The sequence below is a fragment of the Podarcis melisellensis genome (genome assembly GCF_964234715.1).
Source record: "Podarcis melisellensis genome assembly, chromosome: 1".
Classification (NCBI taxonomy): domain Eukaryota; kingdom Metazoa; phylum Chordata; class Lepidosauria; order Squamata; family Lacertidae; genus Podarcis; species Podarcis melisellensis.
This window is the reverse complement of record NC_138528.1, coordinates 134740576-134759857: the sequence shown is the minus strand read 5'-3', so window position 1 is coordinate 134759857 and position 19282 is coordinate 134740576. Positions and strand designations below refer to the sequence as shown.

Sequence of the window (19282 nt, the reverse complement as noted above, 5' to 3'; positions counted from 1 at the left end):
AGATTAAAAAGGGTCGGAGCAAGGATACATCCTTGACGGACACCTCTATTGATGGTTACTGAATTTGAGAGGTCGCTGGCTGGAGTGATTCTCACCCTAGCGGCCGATCTGTCATGCAATTTAGTTATTAGCCACAAAAGTCTTTTGTCTATTCCCCATTGTGCTAATTTTCCCCAAAGTAATCCTCTGGGGATGCTGTCAAAAGCGGCCTTTAAATCAATTAAGGCCGCACAAAGTTGGCCTCTATTTGGGGCAGAATATTTCCGGGCAAGGTGGTATAAAACTAAGACATGATCAACCGCTGACTGATTCGGTCTAAAACCAGCCTGTTCAGGCCCAATCAGGTTATTCTCTTCGGCCCACTTAGTAAGCTTAGTTAACAAGAACCGTGCATATATTTTCCCAATTATTGACAATAAACTGATATTCCTGTAATTTCCCGGATCATCTGTCGAGCCCTTTTTATGAATTGGAATAATAATCGCATCCTTCCATATTCTTGGAACCTTCCCACTGTTGTTTACGGCATCAAAAGTAACGGCCAGGATTTTCGCCCACCAGTCTGCATGAAGTTTTATAGCTTCTGCCGGGACTAGGTTGGGACCGGGGGCTTTTCCAACTTTGAGATTAGAAATGAGTCCGTGGATTTCTTCCGGGTCAGTGGGTGGCCAAAGAGGGAGCTGCTCATAGAATCCATCGATTGTATTAATATTAAGGTCTGGTAAGGCAAAATAGTTCCTTAGAAATGATTCCCAAACTGGGGCAGGAATAACTGTTAGTAGATAGGGGAACCCGTGTTGAGATTCCTGCATTGCAGGGGTTGGACTAAATGACGCTCAGGGTCTCTTCTAACTCAGTTCTATGAACAATTAACCATCTTGCTCAAAGAAACAGTTCTTAGCACACTTCTGACTAAGACACTCACTTTTAGGCTCCAGAGAGGAGGAAACCAATATTTGTTATGTAGCCATTGCAGATCCCATTTCCTGCCTCTTTGCTCTGTGAACTGGATGTGTAGCTGGGATCATCCAGGGAGTGTTCCTGGTTGATCCGAGGGACCACCGAGTGGAAGATGAGTAGGAAGCGGTCTCAAGGTTTTACCTCGAGCCACCACCTCAAGGTTGGTTTGTGGCAGCTAGAGAGAAATACAGTTGGTTGCTGTTGATACACCAGCCAAAGGTGCGGAGAAAATATTTATTCATTTAAAAGCATTCATGCACCACTTACGATTTGAACAATCTCTAAGCAGTGTTTCTAACACTGCATGTGTGGAGTTTGTCATGCACAGTGGAACTACCTCTCTTCTCCTTGCATGCCCTCAAAAATCTACCCTGGGGTGTCCTCCAACTCTCTGAAGTAGGCTTTGAAGGGTAGCTAGGAGGGAAAAGCTCCGCTGTGTAACTGGAACAGCATTGCTGGATAGGACCCACAGCTGGGAAGAACTTGAAATTCGTGAACAGGATGGCAAGGGTACTTGTTAGTGCAAATTAACTAACACTTCAAGGCATATGGTCTTTAATGCGCATAGCATGACCCAAGATCCAGGGAGTTTGACTGCTGCACTTGTCCCTTGTGTCACCAGTATACAAGTATTTTTTGTTTTTGCTAACGCTGGTGTATCAGTTAATCCACAATATCTACTTATCTCAACTTTAATGTAAGCTGGTTAAAAAAAAGAGACCACTCACTGTCCCAAGTTGTGTGGAAAAAAGAAACAATATATATGTATATTTAAAGCTAAGGCATTGGTGGATGGCGTTAATACCAGAGAGCCCTCAGATTCACAGAAAGACAGATGCTCTTTGCTCTGTCAGTAGCTAAGAAAAGGGGCTGCATGGGTATGAGCAAAATGATGCAATGTGCTGACAATACAACACAATCTGGGAGGTTCAGTCAAGTTCAAAGCAAACAGGCAATCCAATTCTGAAGAGCATGAACAGACGTACTGCCAAAATGAGATGGGCTGATGAGATACTTCCACGTTGGCTCTCTGTAAGGAAACATTAGAAGGGGAAGAACAGCAGTCCTTTATTCCACTGGAAAAATTTCCAGAATGATTTTTTCCCTAAAGCTCCTGAATTTTATTTGTGCTTCCTCCCCCTCCCCCCATACCTGCTGAGGGTGACTGTACTAGCTGAAGTCATCCTTTGCTCCTCTCCCCCATTGCTCATTTTGTTTTAAAAAAGGGTGTTTTTCCCCCCTATACCAGTAACCATAGAGATGCTTAATAGCTACAGCTTCTGCCTTAACTGTCCTCACAGCAAAATCTCTTCCTCCCCCACCCCCATGATGCAGTAGAGCAGACTATTGGTGCGTTTAACTGTTTTAAGTTATAGTTCCCATCCAGAGCTGGGTGGGGGGCGGGTCTCTCTCTCTCTCTCTCTCTCTCTCTCTCTCTCTCTCTCTCTCTCTCTCTCCTTCTCAAGCAATGCCAAGGAGGCATAAGCTTTAAACTATTGATTGTCTGGAGTCGCTGAAGGACTGGGTGGGGAAGGCTCAGTTGAGACAGGAAAGAGGTGCTGTTTGTCAGTAGAATCATAGAACTGTAGAGTTCAAAGAAACCTGAGGGTCATCTAGTCCAGCCCCCTGCAGTGCAGGAATCTCAGCTAAGTTATCTTGACATATAGCCACCCAACCTCTGCTTAAAAACCTCCAATGAAGGAGTATCTACCACATTTTGTGGGAGTCTGTTCCACTCTCAACCAGCTCTTACTGTCTGAAAGTTATTCCTGATAAAGTTATTTAGTCAGAATCTCCTTTCTTGTACCTTGAAGCCGTTGGTTCACGTCCTACCCTCCAGAGCAGGAGAAAGCAAGCTTGTTCTCTCTTTCATGTGACATATGCAGGATATTTGAAGATGGCTGTCATATCTCCTCTCAGTCTCCTCTTTTCCAGGCTAAACATACCCAGCTCCCTCAATCATTCCTCATAAGGCTTGGTTTCCAGACCTTGATCATCTTGGTTGCCCTCCTCTGCCCTCCTCATGCTTGTCAACATCCTTCTTAAATTGTGGTGTCCAGAACTGGACACAGTGTTCGAGGTGTGGTCTGACCAAGGCAGAATAGGTAAAGGTAAAGGGACCCCTGACCATTAGGTCCAGTCGTGGCCGACTCTGGGGTTGCGGCGCTCATCTCACTTTACTGGCTGAGGGAGCCGGCGTACAGCTTCTGGGTCATGTGGCCAGCATGACTAAGCTGCTTCTGGCGAACCAAAGCAGTGCACGGAAACACCGTTTACCTTCCTGCCGGAGCGGTACCTATTTATCTACTTGCACTTTGATGTGCTTTCGAACTGCTAGGTTGGCAGGAGCTGGGACCAAACAACAGGAGCTCACCCCGTTGCGGGGATTCAAACCACCGACCTTCTGATCTGCAAGTCCTAGGCTTTGTGGTTTCTAAGGTGCCACTGGATTTTTAAATCTTTTCAATATTTTTTAAATTTATTTCAACTATGTCAGACCAACATGGCTACCTACCTGAACCAAGAAAAGAGGAAGGTGTCATCTCTCTGGCACCTTCAATGACAAAAAGTTGCACCCACTCATGCAGCTGTGAACTATGATTGTGTATAGGCTTCCCACCTCACAGGTGCCATAGTTTCAAGGTCTGTGAGGTTTGTTGTTGCTACAAGTATTTCATAACCCATTATTATTGCACTCTTATACTGTTGTTATGCTATATGCAGGTTAATAGAACAATGTTTGTGTCAAAAACTGTCAGTTAGGCTCCATACACTGTATGTGTTGTTGTTTTTTTACATTATGAGGTATTGTCGACCCTGCTGATTTCTATGGAACTGTTTTCTTTAACTGGAAAAGGGAAGAACTCAATAAAAGCACGTGTTTCTCTTCCCACCTTGCCAACAACATTTTGCTTAGTAACTTCTAAGTCATTTGACATTATTGCTATTTTATTGTCCAGTGCTCTTGTTGAGCGAGAGCAACTGGGCGCACAACTTATTTTTCTAGCAATAGCTGTGTGTATGTCAGAATTTATAGCTTTACCCTTTTAGGGTTGCCATACGTCCGGAATGTCCCAGATGTATCCAAAATACTGCAGTTGAAAGCAGTATCCGGGCGGAAATTGCTAACAATGTCATGGCAACCCATGAAAAACTCAACAACTTTTGTCTTTTGAAATATGGCAACCCTACCTTAGCACAACTTATGAAAATATTTTTACAGTTAAATCATAAGAATTTTTATTTGGAAGTGGAATTTACTCCCAAATTAGTGTTTATAGGTCTGTATGTGTCTCCGCATTATTTCCTCTTGACTTCCCAGAAACAAGACCTGGGATGCATAACAGATATTTACCAGAAAATAATCTTTCTGTAACATCTTCCAGTAACCTGACAATTATTCGTTTGTACTTTTGAGATTAATCATTACAGAGCTGCATTCCTATGCCCGCTTAGTATTCCTATCAGACATAATGAGATTTATTTATGAGTAAACAAGGCATGGTTATGAACTCAGCTGTCCTTGGAGCACTCTCTGTCACCTTCTGTGTTCACTATATTTAAAAAAGCAAATTAACAGGTTTTGGGTCAACCATAACATTTTACACTTCCATACTCTCACGTAATTCAGTTAGGCAGCTCATGCTGCAAAACTTTCGAAAGTGTCATTCTGTTGCATGGTTTTCATTTGCTTGTATATAATATTTCTGCTGATGTTTCCAATCCACAGCAGAGAATTTGTGGCTCAGCTAGTACATTTGTGTCATTAGCTATGGTGGCAAAGCCTGGTTTATAGCAGAAATGTAATTGCACCTTTTACTTGTAGCATGATATCTTTCTTTGAAAGTCAAAATAATGCTTGAGCATACAGTATATTTTCTCTTACAAGGAAGCTTCCCATTTCTTTGAGAAGTTAAAAAAAGTGTTTGGAAGATACAAAGGAATGTGTGTGTGTGTGTGTAGTGTGCATGCTGTAGTAACTTTGCATTTATAATCCGAAGAGATCTGTTTTTTCAGCAGCGCATATTACTGCATGTAAAACATTTTATTTTTTAAAAATGGATTCATATAAATTTTAGTATTCTGTTGCCTGTGTGTACATTTGGCAGTGACACAAAAGGAAACCAGTTGATGGTTTTCCAGGGATTAGAGGCCTGATTACCAAGGACATGTTTTGGTTGGTTGCAATTAAAATGCTTGTCAGGCATTCGATACCAGGAACCCTTTTGATAGACGACTTAAGCTGAGGCAAGTGCAGCATCCTATTGTGATGGCGGAGCTGGCTGCCTTGCCGTCATTCTGGAAAATTCTGTGGCCAGCGAGCTCCCTCTGTGTCTCCCACTCGGCCTCTTTTCCTTTTCACCACTGCGGGGACTTCATCTGATTTGCAGTTTTCCTCTTCCCCGACACACATACAGAAGCTGCAAGCTGGTGGCTGGCAGACTGTGTCTGTCTGGAGATAGACAGAGAGCTCACGGATACTAATACTCTGGGAGAATGGTTATGCTGCAGTTATTTAAGGATATGCCTTTGTTGGTATTGCAGCACAGGAGCTGGTAATGTTTTCCCCCCTTTTTGTTTTACCATCAGCTTTATGTGTGTCTTTTTAAATACCTGCAATATGCTGATCTACAGAAGCCCTTCCGGCTATATATTAGGTGCAGAATTTGCAAATACTAGATGAATGCAGGCTCTGTATGGAAGGCATAGGGTATACATATGTTTGCATTTCATGCATTTATTTAATTGCTTTGGGCGGGGTTTTTTGAGGGGGGAAATTTTGCATGCGTTTTTGGGTTGCATTTTAAACTAAATGGGTGTTTTTTGTACAGAAATGGAGGATAATACTTTTGCAGTGTAATAATATTAAGTGTGTGTGTATATGTGTGTGTTATTTTGCAGATTCTCCAGCCTTTTCTTTCTAACCAGACACACTCCTTGGGTTTGACTTGCTTGCAGACAAAAGGTAAGGCACAGCTCGTTTTTCACCTGTCTGTACTCACACAGCGGAGTGGGTGTTTCATTCACAGGCGATCTTTTGCATACGACTTTTTATTCTATTCTAATACACAGTACTATAGCTTTTCTTGGGCGTTTCGGCTTGGCCATGGAGTACCATTGTGGAAGTTCATTGTGATGGCTGCATTCTTAAAAACTACTTGATGCGTGGAGACATAAGCTCAGTCATTTTGGCCACTGGGGTTGCCTCAAAGTAAAAAACAACAACTAAAAACCTTTGCTTTTCTTGATCACCTGTCAGAGCTGGACAAACAAAACAAGCACCAACATTATTCAGCCCTTTATTCTCAACCATTCTAGATAAAGGGTATTAAGAGTGGGGGAACCTTTCTCCCTAAAAATTAACTGTGGTTGCAGTTCTCTGTAAAGGAGTACATAAGGGATTAAATACCTTGGCTTGTTTCAGTAGGTAGAGTCTGCCACATACAGACAGAGCCGTGTTGGTTTCTAGGGAGGGAAAAGTCTGTTTTTGTTAACACCCCCGCCCCCCCCTATTGTAACTAAGAGATACATGTATCCTTGCCATTGATTTTCATGCTGTATCTTTATTGGGTAGGGATGTGAGGATACAGCAAATGCATCCCTTTTCTACCCCCCCCCCCCATCAAGCCATTCAGCTTATAAGATGCTACGCCTACATGTTGCCACAAAAGCTGCAGAACATTTTGTTGCTGAGACACATCAGAATATACATATATTATCCTATCTTCCACTCATTCCTTTTTCGTTGCTGTAACAACACTTTGCAACCATCTGCATGAGATACTGAGAAAAGAAAGCAAAATGTGTCTCTTTTTCTCTCTCCCTCTGGAATACATCTAATACAATACTCCATAACACAGAATCTGGGAACTGTTCTTTTTGGTTTGGGTTTTGAATGGGGCCTAATCTGTTCTGGGCACCCTCTCAGTCTGTGGTTTTTTTTTGGGGGGGGGTGGTCACTTCACCTTTACCTAAGGTTCTGTAAATATAGTCCATGTCCCATGTTCACCTTAATGTAGTCACATAATGTTTTTTTCACACATTCAAATGAAAAAGTATGTTTGCAAACACATATGTCACATAAGTGCAATTCCCAAAGTATCAGGATTGGCTGTATTTCTCTGTAACCCAAAGTTGAGTGTGATACATTATGTCAAATGGCATGAACGTGTTTGTGTGTTCAATGTATGTGTGTTGTGTGTCTGCATGCCCGTCTGTGTGCTTCACATGTTAAGTTCTTAACTGTTGTCTGCCTGAATCTGAATCTATCGTATTGTTTTATATACTAATTACCTCCCCTCAATGTCAACTATATATTTAGGAGAGATCAAAATGCAAGTTGGCTTCAAACACACATTCTGCTCTTTGTGTTCATTTTCCTCTGCTATTTGTTGCCTTAATTGCAGCACCTTGTCATCTTTACGTTTACCTGGTTTTTTAAAAGAATATGAACATGGGAAGCTGCTTTATAGTGAATCAGACATTGCTTACTATGGTCTCCCCTGAATGGCATCAGCTCTGCAGGATCTCTTGCAGAGGCCTTTCCCAGGACCTGCAATCTGGGCCCCTTCTTCCTGCAGACCATGTGCTCTGCCATGTAACGATAGCCCTTCTCCACACATGAGTTGCTCTCTCCTTTGAGATGCTGGAGACCTTCTGCCATTAAGGCCAGTTCATGTTTCAGACCATGTGTGGATTGTACCCTTTGCTCACTTAGACCTCTTTGTCAGATTTTGGCAAATTTCCTTAAAAATAGCTCAACAACTTTGGCCAACGGACAAAACAAAAAAAAGGCCAACAACTTTTGTGTCCAGATTTTCACTCGTTGAAACATGGCAACCCCACGATTATTATGCACAGTAAAATGGGTATAGGTACGAGGTATGGGAGTTACAGGTGCAAATCCTTCTGCTGAACAAAGTGGAGGGACGTTATCACAAGATCCTATGAGATATAAAAAGTTAAGTACACATAAAATGCTCTTTGTTGTTCCATGCTGTTCTTTTGCCATTTAATAATGCATGTATTTCAGTGTTGGCTTTTAAATCTGGCTAATAATCATAGAAACATGATATAGTGCCTCTACTGTTGATAGAAAAAGAGGCTCTTCCACAAGCATTTGAAGCTCTGTGATGTGGGGTGCCACTTGGGAGAATTATTGGACTGGGAAGTTCACCTGCTACCTCTCTCCTCCTGATCACCCGCTCCAGAAGCCACTATTTCCTCTTTAAAGAGGTCAACTTGGGCTGCAGGAATCCACATTAGTTGCATGTAGCTTGTATCTTTGCTCTGAGGGGCTCAAACTGGACTCTTCATTTGGCAATATTTACTGTGACAATGCCTTTGAATTGTTGACCTTAAAAGTCTCTTCTTTCTTGAAAATCTAGCCAGCATGCTCAATGGAAAGTATGGCTAGCTATGCTTTTTTGTAAATTCCATTCTTCAAAGAATTGTTTAGAAAACTGGCACTCTAATGCTTGAAAAGTAAGGGACATTTCACACACAGTTGAAATATTCCTCCATGCAAGACATCTCAAGTGTCCCCCCAGATGATTTTGCCCCATAAAGATAACATACCATAAATGTAACAACTTAACGTTGTAAGTTGCTTTGAAATGTTTTGTGTCATGAGTAATGAATAAATGTAATCATAAAGAATAACAACATGCAACTCAGGCCCTCAGTAGATAAAGTGACAGCTATTGTGATGCTGACAGCTGAAAATGTACTTCCATGATAATGACAAATGGCTGCTCAGAAGCTATAGCTGAATGTCCTAAGTTATGTTTTACTTTTTCTGAGTTAATGCTTCCCCATTGGATAGTTGCATGCTGGGACATTGGTAGCATTCTTTGATCAGGGGTACAGCTAAAGGCAAAGAACAGGCAGATTGGAGTTCATTCAGGCAGAGCAACCAGAAGAGGTCCTGGGCACTGCCAAAGATCGCTAAGTTGGAGCTGTTGTTCATCCTCCCATTGATCGTTTCTTTGGAGCCAATGAAAATATAGGTGAAGGTGTCATTCCAAGGCAAATCAGGGGTGAGGCATTACCACTGGCTTGATTGCATGGAACTAGATTTTGACTACAGATAGGTAGCCGTGTTGGTCTGCCATAGTCAAAACAAAAAAAATTCCTTCCAGTAGCACCTTAAAGACCAACTAAGTTAGTTCTTGGTATGAGCTTTCGTGTGCATGCACACTTCTTCAGATACACTGAAACAGAAGTTTCCAGACCCTTCTATATAGTGAGAAGGTGGGGAGGGGTATTACTCAGAAGGGTGGTGCGAATGGGTGATGGGCAGATAGCTGTGATGAGCCTGTTGATGACTCTTAACGACTGCAATAGGTATTACAGGAAAAAGCAAGGGGTGAGAAGGTGAAAAGTGGCTTTGTCATTTTATCTCATTATACATTTTGTTTAGATTTTGACTATATGACTTCTGCTACTGTTTGTTAAGGGACGCGGGTGGTGCTGTGGTCTAAACCACAGAGCCTAGGACTTGCTGATCGGAAGGTTGGCGGTTCGAATCCCTGCGATGGGGTGAGCTCCCGTTGTTTGGTCCCAGCTCCTGCCAACCTAGCAGTTCGAAAGCACGTCAAAGTGCAAATAGATAAATAGGTACTGCTCTGGCAGGAAGGTAAACAACGTTTCCGTGCACTGCTCTGGTTCGCCAGAAGCGGCTTAGTCATGCTGGACACATGACCCGGAAAAACTGTCTGTGTTAATGACACAGCTTTACATTTCCAAAGTGCTTTACAGCACAATGAGGTTGTTGTTGTGTTTGTTTGTTTGTTTGTTTTAAAAAGGTGCCCCAGGTAGAGCTGCCATCGTAAGTCTACCTCTACTATTGCTAGTCCCTCCTTGTCTGAGATGCATCATGCCCCAACATTACTGTCCTTGCATCCACAGGTGAATTGGCACCTTTTTGTCCATTCCTTTGGGGAGGGGTGAGGTGCATCCCCTGACTGTGTCCAAGCTCCCGTTTGTCTTCTTCGTAGTATTGATTTTACGTAGTTGCTTCTACAGGGAAAAGTTGGTTCTGGTGTTCCACATTTTGGCTGTGACTTATAAATATTTGCAATAAATAAATAAAATGCAGAGGAGGTGGCTGCTGCTAGGCTCATAGAAGCTACATCTTCTATGGAAACCCCATCTCATTCCCCACTATCATCTGCTGAGATGAGCAAAAAATAATTATTATTCTGACCCAAAGATGAGACAGAGGGTGAGAAGCAAAGAGTACTAGGAAGGAAGAAGGTGAAAAGCACAGTGGGTTCAGCACCAGTCTTTGAATTGGTAATAAGATAAACATAGGTTTTCCTCCAAATTCTAATCTTAGCCATGTAGATAGAGGGGAGGCCTAACCTGCCCCTCTCTGACATGCTAGGTATGACATGTAGAGGTCTGACATGTAGAGGGAGCATTGTTTTTCTTTTCTTTTTTAGTATGTGGAACCATTTAGACATTGAATCCTCTCACCTGCTGACTGAAATGAAATCAGAGAGCAGAGCCACATTAAGGCAGTTGGACTTAGCTCTCTCAAATAAAAATCCTACTCCTTGTCTTGGGCCAGACCAAAATTATTATCCTCAAATGTCAGTTGGGTAGGTGAAGTTTAGCTTTCTTAAATCCACCCAGTGCAGGCTGAGATAAGATTTAAATCAAGGAATTCTAGCTAGTAGCTCATACACATTTTGCTACTATGGTTGCGGAACCATAGCAATTTAGGGTTTTGTTTTGTCATATGCTCATTCTCACCCAGGCAATCTAGCATTATTTCTAAACCTGGCTTTCTAAAAATTGATTTCCATTTGCCAAACAATCTAAACTACATAGGAAAGTTACCAACAAAACCCACAGGACAAAAAGTAACCCACTGCAGTATTATATTTTCAATAATTTACCCTATCTTCAAAATAAAAATAAAAATAGATAGCTTTAAATATATATTGCTCCTATTGGCTCTACAACCCCTACACTTGTTGTCTGGCTTTTGTGGGCAGGTGCCTGGCTGGTGTGGGAATTTAAAATGCCTCAGAAATATTCCCTATTTGTTTTGGGTGTTGACGTCCCCCAACAGAGACCTCTACAAACATTTTTATTTGTTATATTTTTTGACACTGGAAAGGCATGAATTAGGAATGTGCCTGAAGTTCTCATCCATTTGTCAAAGGCTGAACACCAATGATTTATCTTCACATTATAAATTTTGCCCTGCACCATCCACAAGCAACAAGCTGAAACAGCAGTTTCTGCCGGGATTCATTCCAAAGGAGTTCCAAACTTGTGATTCAGGGACTGCTACTGTTTACTGGTTGCACTTGATGACATCATGCACGATTTTGCTGCAGCACTGGCAAAGGAGGCGTAAAAGTGTCCACTAGGCTTTTAGCAGGGGGGTGGGGGACAGATAAATGATGATGTCAGGCCATGCAACAGCAGATCCTATGGCACTTACTGCTTTTTAGGCTAACCTTGCAATTCTCCCTTGTGTTACAGAAACAACCAATTCTAGACATGAAAGGTTTTAGCAAAAGCTGCTGATCTTGTGGACAAATAGAGGGTAAATCTGTTTGTCGGCATCCATACCAGAAAACTAGTCAGAAGTAAAGCTACGCACATATTCTAATATGGATCAACTATAAGCATGTGATAAATATTGATCTAATAGAAAATGAGAACCGTGTTGCTCCTGTTGCATGTTGTATCTCATGTCTGCTGCAGGTGGGAAGTCATGATATTACTGTACATATTTCAAGCTGATTGTTTTTGGTTATTACTTGATTTTTTTTAATGAAAAAAACCATTAATTGTTTTATGTTGTGTTCATTTCATTATTTCCTGTGGGAACAGGTGACTTGAGTGTTTGCAATCAGATAGACTGCCTTATTGCTACTAACAATATGACAGTAATGAGTGTAAGAAGTCTTGCCCCCTAGAACTCACTCTCGGTAGGTTCTTTTTAAAAACTCTAGAGGGCTTGGGGGCTGACTTTCATTGAGCTACCAAGTCACCCCTTCCTTCTCTCTTACCCTTGGAGTGTACTCTTAATCAGTGTTAATGTGGGTCCCACCATGTTTGGGGCAGTTCCCTCTATTGCCTCCCCCCAAGGGCTTCGCTCGCTCAGTTGAACTCCATCCATAGTCTATGGTCTTCAGAGCTCTACAGGCAAGATACATGTGAAACAATAAATTATAAGTTTTAAAAAATGGTTTGGACTGGCTTAAATTGATTCATAAAGGAAATCAATAAGTCTCAGTGAAAACACATCCACCAGGGAGGAATTTGGGCCATTGACACTGAGAAGTGGGAATGTGTTGCCCTATTTCCATTGCAGGTTTAATATAATAAAGGAAATGTGGAACAGTTTATAAAATTAGATCTAGACTATTTATTTGTATTCCTGTATGTTATAATCAGATTACTCAAAATGGCATAGATCAGCCTGTTTAGCCTTCGTCGGCTTCAGCTGTCAGTGCAATTGATGAGAGCAATAGACAACCATACAGATTTCTTGTACTGTATTTGTACATTGTTCTCCTTTGTAGTAGCTTCTCCCATTTCATCAGATGTGGACAATCGATAAGTACGGCTGCACAAAAATTTCACCTGTAATTTTTTTTTCAGAGTGAAAGTGGGGAGTGGTGGGGAAAAGGTCCGTGAAAACACCATTTTTCACGGTGCAGCAAAAATTTTAAAAATGTATTTAAGATATCCTGGCCCATCAACAATCAGGTAGCAGTCTGATGGTATCATATCATCTCATAGCCAGTTAAATTTGTCTAGGTGTCAATGTCACAAAGCCAGATTTGAGTGAGGGCAATTTATCCTGCTGCTCATACAGCTGAATGACCAGACATTTCCAGCCTATTTTGCAGCCATCTATTTCTGCAGCCCCAACAGTTATCACACTGCAGAATTCCACTGGTAAGCTCAGGATTTAACCTTAGGCCCTTTTGCTAAAAAAGGAGGATGAATTTCCTGTATGTGCCGTGTACTCCTCCTCCTCCTATTATCATTATTACTTAGTTGATTAAAAAATGAATCTCAAAGCAACTTATAAATATGAACATTAAAAATAAGGGTAAAACAACCTAAAGTATACAAGTAGGTCCAACTGTACCTCCCACCACACTAAAATATGAGCAGAAAATTAATATCAAAAGGTCTGGGTAAAAAATAAGGCTTTTGAGAATGTTTTTGTTCCTATTTTGTGTGTGTGTGTGTGTTATACAAAACTACGTACCTGATACTATGCTAATCAACATGTGTCATATAGATATCTGAACATATGATGAAGCCAGTATGAAATCATGTAGGAAATCAATGGGCTGGTCAATTTTAGGTCTTTTGTGACAGGGGGAAGAGGTTGAGGAGTCATTGGACAGACCTTTCTTGAGTTTGCTCAGAGAAAAAGATATCCTCTTGACAGCCCTTATGTATTGTCATCTTAGTGTTCTGGTTCAAAATGGCCTTATTAGTTTGGACTCAGTTCATATTAAGAAAAGATACAAACCTGCCAAATAACATTCAGCCTTCCTACACTGGCATCACAGATAACTCTGTACCACCTTGGTCTTTATTTTGTTTTGTTTTGTTGTTCCAGAACAGATTTCCACTTTCTGTTCTGCATTAAAGCTCACGTGATACTCCTTAAAATGAAATGGCCAGATATGATTCTGTCCTTTTTTGCACATATGCTTCAAAAATCTCCCCCAAAGTGGGAAATTGATCACAAAAGCCTTTATTTTTGGACATGAGTAATTATGCTTTAAATTACTGTTTTACAAACATCATCTCAGTTTATAGCTTACTTGTGCTAATACCCTCAACTGCTCTTTAAAGTCAGACAGTGTTTTTATCCTGTATTACAGACAGGCTGAGAATGTGTTCAGATGGGGGTCTTTTGGTTTATATCTCATTCTCTTAACCACCATGCATGCTTCATATAACATTGAGAGAATGAGCTATGAGGGCCTGTGACAGCTTTTTTTGTCCCCAGTTGATCGCTACTTTGATACCATCGTTTTGGATTTACCTCAATCTTTATTCTGGGAAAAGTGAAATAATCATATAAGGAGTCAGATTTGGCTGTACAATGACATCACTTAGGGCAAACAAAGCCAGTTCAAAGAGAAGGCAATTCTCTCTGTATGATGTTGCCCTCGCTCTGAATCCATAAACATCTTAATTCCTGTTCAAGTTTCCATGATCCAAAAAGGGGCATTTTCACAGAGGGCAAAAGAAATTTGCAAAAAGTGTCCCCTTTGTTTTGGATAAAACCCTATTTAGAGCGACTTGTTTGCTGGTATAACAGCAGTATTAACTACATGAGCTACAGTTCAATGTGGATTGTGGGATGGTCAAAGAGATTAAAGTTCAGGGCATTGCTTCTTGAACGTGTCACCAACAAACAAAAAGAATTAAACTTGTATGTTTTAGTGTTTCAATGATTTGCGTTTAGTGTTAGAGTGAGAAGCTGGGTAGAACTTGAGAACATATGTTTTCAACTTGTTTATAATTATAATCTGCTTGACTGTCAATCCATGTGATAGCAGTCCGAGTTCTTAAATCATTGGTTTCTAAGGAATTATGAATGTCAGAATCTAGCTCCAGGCCAGTAGGAAAATACAGGCTAGGCTTCCTTTCCAAGCCAGGGCCTCACCTTGTTACTGGCCCACATCAGAGAGGAATCCTTAGGCCTGGGCAGATAGTGGTTGCCAAGGTGACCGGGAAGAGTGTGAGAGGACAGGAAAAAGTGTCTTTTACAGGAGGTTTGGGGGCAGATGGGTGCTGAGAAGAAGTAAGAGAACAAAGGCCTGTGAGCTGCTGGGCCGGCCAGAACGCCATGTGGGGCCGGGATTGGAGAACCATTTTGGCGCTTGCTGGAGGAGCTGCACTAAGAGACTGGAAGCCAAGATGGTCAATGGCTAGTTGCTGTGCTGGCTATGTTCAACCCCTCTGAATACCAGTCTCTGGGAAGTGCAGGTGTGGTTGCTTCCCTTGGCTGCTGTGAGAACAGGATACTGCACTCGATGGGCCACTCACCTGATCCGACGGGTCTTGCGTTCTCAACGGAGACTAAGAACCACAGCCTTTCTGTGAGGCTATTTGAGGGTGGAGGGGAGAGAAGCCCAAACTAAACGTGCCACGTTGTTCATGAAGGCTGGTCCTGTGAGCAGTTGCGTAATAAGCAAAAATCAACAGGTAAAGCTTTCATAGGCATAGAGAGGCAGTGAATAAATGGTTGATCGCTGTCTGCTACACGGTTGTTCTGGAGTGTTAAAGGTTCAGCGCCTCTAACTACGTGGTAGCTTCTGCTCAGGTGATATATCTAACTGTCTTCAGCTGAACTGAGGATCCGAACCCATGCCTAAGATTCCTGCACTGCCCTCTGGGCTGCCCTGGATCTCGCCTGCAGAATTCCTTGGGAATCGGGTTCAAGACATGACAACAAGATGCAACACTTTCTTTCTTTTTTTAAATGATATTTATTAAGAGTTTAGAGATTACAGAAGAGAGAAAAAGAAAACAAACAACAAAAATTAACAACATATACATTACAATATATAAAAAATAGATAGAAAAAATAAAAAATAGAAATAGAAAGAAAAATACAGCAATAACAATAAAACAATAAAAAATAAAACACACATCCAATATTCCATCTCTTTGTCTTTCATTTACTTGTTTCATTGACCTCCTCACACCTCCCTTTTTGTATTCTAGTTTAATTATTTGTTTCAGCAAATTCTTTCCATCTTTCTCAATTTTTATTGGATAGTTTATCTTAACAGTCTAACCTATCAATTAATTCAGCAAATCCTTTTCATCTTTCACAATATTCTGTCATTCAATTTACCTTAATTTATTTTAACCTTATCTTACGATAAAATACCTTAAATCCTAAAACTTAATACTTATTTATACATAACTCCTAATATCATTTCTACTAAAGCCAAATGATTTCATTCCACCATTTTTCCTAATTCCCAAAATAAATTTTACCCTAATTCCCAAAATAAATTTTTAAAGCTTTCTTCCAATCTTCATCCAACGTCTCTTCTTCCTGGTCTCGGGTTATGTCAGACCTTACTGTCCATTCCATCTAGTCCATCAACCTGGTAGTCTTATGTCCGAGGCTCTTAAGTCTTTTCCATGTCCCTTCTACGATTCTTCTTCTTGTTTATACCAGCACTTTGCCTTGTCTTTTGTTGGTCTCTTTCTTAATTTCTTTCCTTTCTCATTGAGGAGTAGGTCTCGGGAAAACTCCAACCCCAAAATATCTCCATCACCCCTCAACAGATCAGCCCATTCCCCACAGTCCTATTCCCCACAGTCAACCGGGTAGTCCAGAAAATATTTAAATGCATGTTTCAAAGTCCCTCCAAAATTAAGGACCCCCACAACTCCAGACCCCCCCTTGCCCACTCCGGGTTCAATCTTCAAAAACAGCGGCTTATGCTCCTGCAGGGCCTCAGTTCTATCCATTTGTGTTGCTTGAGGTTCAGCAGCAACCTCCTCCATTGTCTTCTGCATTTGCACTTGCCCTGTCAAAGCAGGTTCCTGGGTTGGGTCCTGAGTGGTTTCTATATAAGTATTCACTGTTTGTCCAAAATTTTGAACTGCAACAGTCATCAAATTCATCTTCTCATGCATCTGCTCCAGCAAAGCGTTTGTCTTGCAAAAAGCAAGCACCAAAACTTCTTCTATATCCATTTTTGTTCAAGGTCAGAGTCTGGTCTCACGATCCTAATCTCCACAGCTGTGAAATCCCCAGATCGACTCCAGCAACACTTTAACAACCTCCCTCTAGAGGGAACAATTTCCATTTGTATCCATCTTTTGAAGGCAAGTCCAGCAAAAGAAAGTTACTTTCGTTTTTCAAATTTTTGTTTCTTTTAAATGCAAAAGGTAACTTTGGAATCAATTTGTTTCTCTTCTTTAACTATCTGTCAAAGAACATTCCATTCACAGTTGATGGACTTCCCCAAAAGTTTCTGTCTCTGATACCCCGTTCCCAGGTTTGAGACGGTGGAAATTTATCTTTCTTTACTCTCTCTCCGCAGGCTTAAACAATCAAAATTCCCCCTCTTTCCCCCTGCTTCCAAGAGGGGGGTTGATGGTTAAAAATGAAGGAAATTTAGGTCTTTATATACAACTTTCCAGACTTTGGCTTGCACAATTTTTGCTTCAGTCTATATACAAAAAGCGGAAGGCGGACTTCCTGTTTAGACCTTCCCGCTTCGATGCCAAATTAAAGTTTCTTAATCCAATTTTCCGTTCTACTCACGGGTACTTGTTTAGAGTCCAATTGTCCACAGGAAAAAGTCAGCGCTCTCCGGCAACGGCTGTGCGGCTTCACTCCGTAAAAATAGCGGTCGATTCAAGACACCGTGCCACGTCGCTTCGGATCCCCGAAAAAGGGGTTTCCCTGCGAGTAGGGGAGGCGCTCCTGGTGTCAGCCGAATCCCACGTTCCCAGGCTTCCTCCGCCTGGGATTTTTAAGGGGTCTCCGCTTTCGCCGCGGCGGCAAGACCCAATTTTCACGGAGCAGGTTCCTCTGAGTCAGAGGAATTCCACCATTGCCGATGGCGCTAACCCCAAGATGCAACACTTTCCCTTAGCACTGTTGTATTAGAAGCTTTCAGGGCCTCTGAGATCATGGCGGTGACTAACTGTTTTGAGTTCCGCCTGACAATTTGTGTTTTTTTGTTTTTTGTTTTTTAAAAAAAACAAAAGCTAAGCTTGCACATGTTTTCTTATGAGTCTCCTCGCTTTAAGTTGTGACTCATACGAAAACACATGAAACACCTTCTTGTTTCAGATGATAATTTATGAGTGAAGTGAGGGCTGGAACAATCACCTCTACCTCATTCAACATGTGGGAAAGGCCAAAGTGCTCATGCCGGCTCCAGCTCTGACAAACGTTTGTTTCCATCATCTGCTGTGACGGGTCCAATTGCAGCCAGTCTCCCATAGTGCAGCAAACTGGTTGAAGGGACTTGTGATTTGGGTTGTTCCAAAGGCTCTTTTGGGGTGCAAACACTATTTAAATCCAAGTGTTCAGCATATATTTTATTTCCAGTGTTGCGGTGGGGACACCCTGCTTGAAGGTGTGACTTGCAAAGGTGAGTTTTTAAACCAGGCACCAATGCACATCAGTTAATAGCAGCAGTCTCCCATTTTTCTGCCCTTGGGGGTTGGGGTGGTACAAAGCTTATTTTGAGACACTGGCTGGTTAAAGCCCGGCTCCTACTCTATGCTGTATCTGCACTTGAATTGAAGAAGGTCCTGCTAATAAGCAACTTAGCACTACTGGTCAGCTTCAAGCATAATTTTAATTGGCATACAGAAATCTATTCAGGAATAATTATTTGAACTGACTTAGCTATGAGAACAGAAGCAAAGATATTTGGTTAAAACAAAGCTGTCCAAAAGCAATTTTACATATGTTGTTATGTACTGAAGTTCTCACCCTGGGCCAGCAGGGGGATACTGTAGATAGTTTCCACTCAGGTCCACGTCAGTTATTTTAGGCAGGAAACCCTGGGTTTTGTTGCTACAATGTTGATAGCTGGCTGCCTATAAAAGCAGGCCGGCTGAGCTGTTTGCTGTTCAGTTTTCTGTTCCAGCTTACAAAATAAAGAGCTGCTTTGGAGAAATTGCTGTGTCGTCTGCCATGTCTACCCACTATTCAACATATGTAGTACTTTACCACGCAAATTAAGAGGCTTGTTGCATGGTTGTGTATGGAGAATTGTTAAAAGGCATTTAAGTTTTTCTTCACTCTTCTCCCTTACTCCCAGTGAATCACTTTGACTATATATATGTCAACATGCATTTTGCGTATGCTGCAGGCATACTACCCAAATTGGAGGATAATGCTCACATTTATTTGGGTAGTTTGGGAATTAGCTTTTGGTTTGTGGAAAGCGCAGTGATTAGTTTCAGTATGTTGAACTTTGGACTTTATCCAGATGACAGATCTATTAACTTTTACATGCTGGATGACAAAACATTATTCAGATTAGTTGGAGTATAAGCCTGCTTCAGAAGTATCAGTCAAGGTACTCAAGGCTTCCTCCTACAGATAGAACACATGTCACCATGTAGTGGTTGCCATCTAAGGGGGCAGGGGGCAGAGACTCCCCAAAATTTTTAAAGGGGGGGGCAGTCCTCCTCAAAATTCCATGGCATGCATGCATGATGTCAGCATGCCCTGTGGTGTGTCATGAGGTGTGCTGATGTCATATGCACATGGCATTCTTGCATCGTGTGGCCTCGACCACCTCAGCTGCAGAGCAAGGCAGAGCGCGGG

The 19282-nt window shown here is 41.7% G+C and overlaps 1 protein-coding gene and 1 long non-coding RNA gene across 38 annotated transcripts in view; one reads left to right on the top strand and one right to left on the bottom strand.

Moving 5' to 3' along the window:
* The window catches only part of MAP2 (microtubule associated protein 2), a 278632-nt gene that overhangs the window by 131383 nt on the left and 127967 nt on the right, over window positions 1–19282 (top strand). For 33 of the 37 annotated variants that reach the window (XM_081898568.1, XM_081898601.1, XM_081898589.1 and 30 more), the window contains one exon: window positions 5863–5926. The exons of 2 other annotated variants lie outside the window; for them this stretch is intronic. The gene's annotated coding sequence lies outside the window, so the exon portion shown is untranslated. Of the gene's footprint in view, window positions 1–5237; window positions 5517–5862; window positions 5927–19282 lie in introns of those variants that run through there. 2 more of the 37 variants (XM_081898602.1, XM_081898600.1) reach the window with 1 other exon arrangement.
* On the bottom strand, window positions 12338–15167 carry LOC309363525. The gene is made up of 2 exons (XR_014165375.1): window positions 14627–15167; window positions 12338–12570 (listed from the first exon to the last, which is right to left on the bottom strand). It is a non-coding gene; the product is annotated as an uncharacterized lncRNA (long non-coding RNA).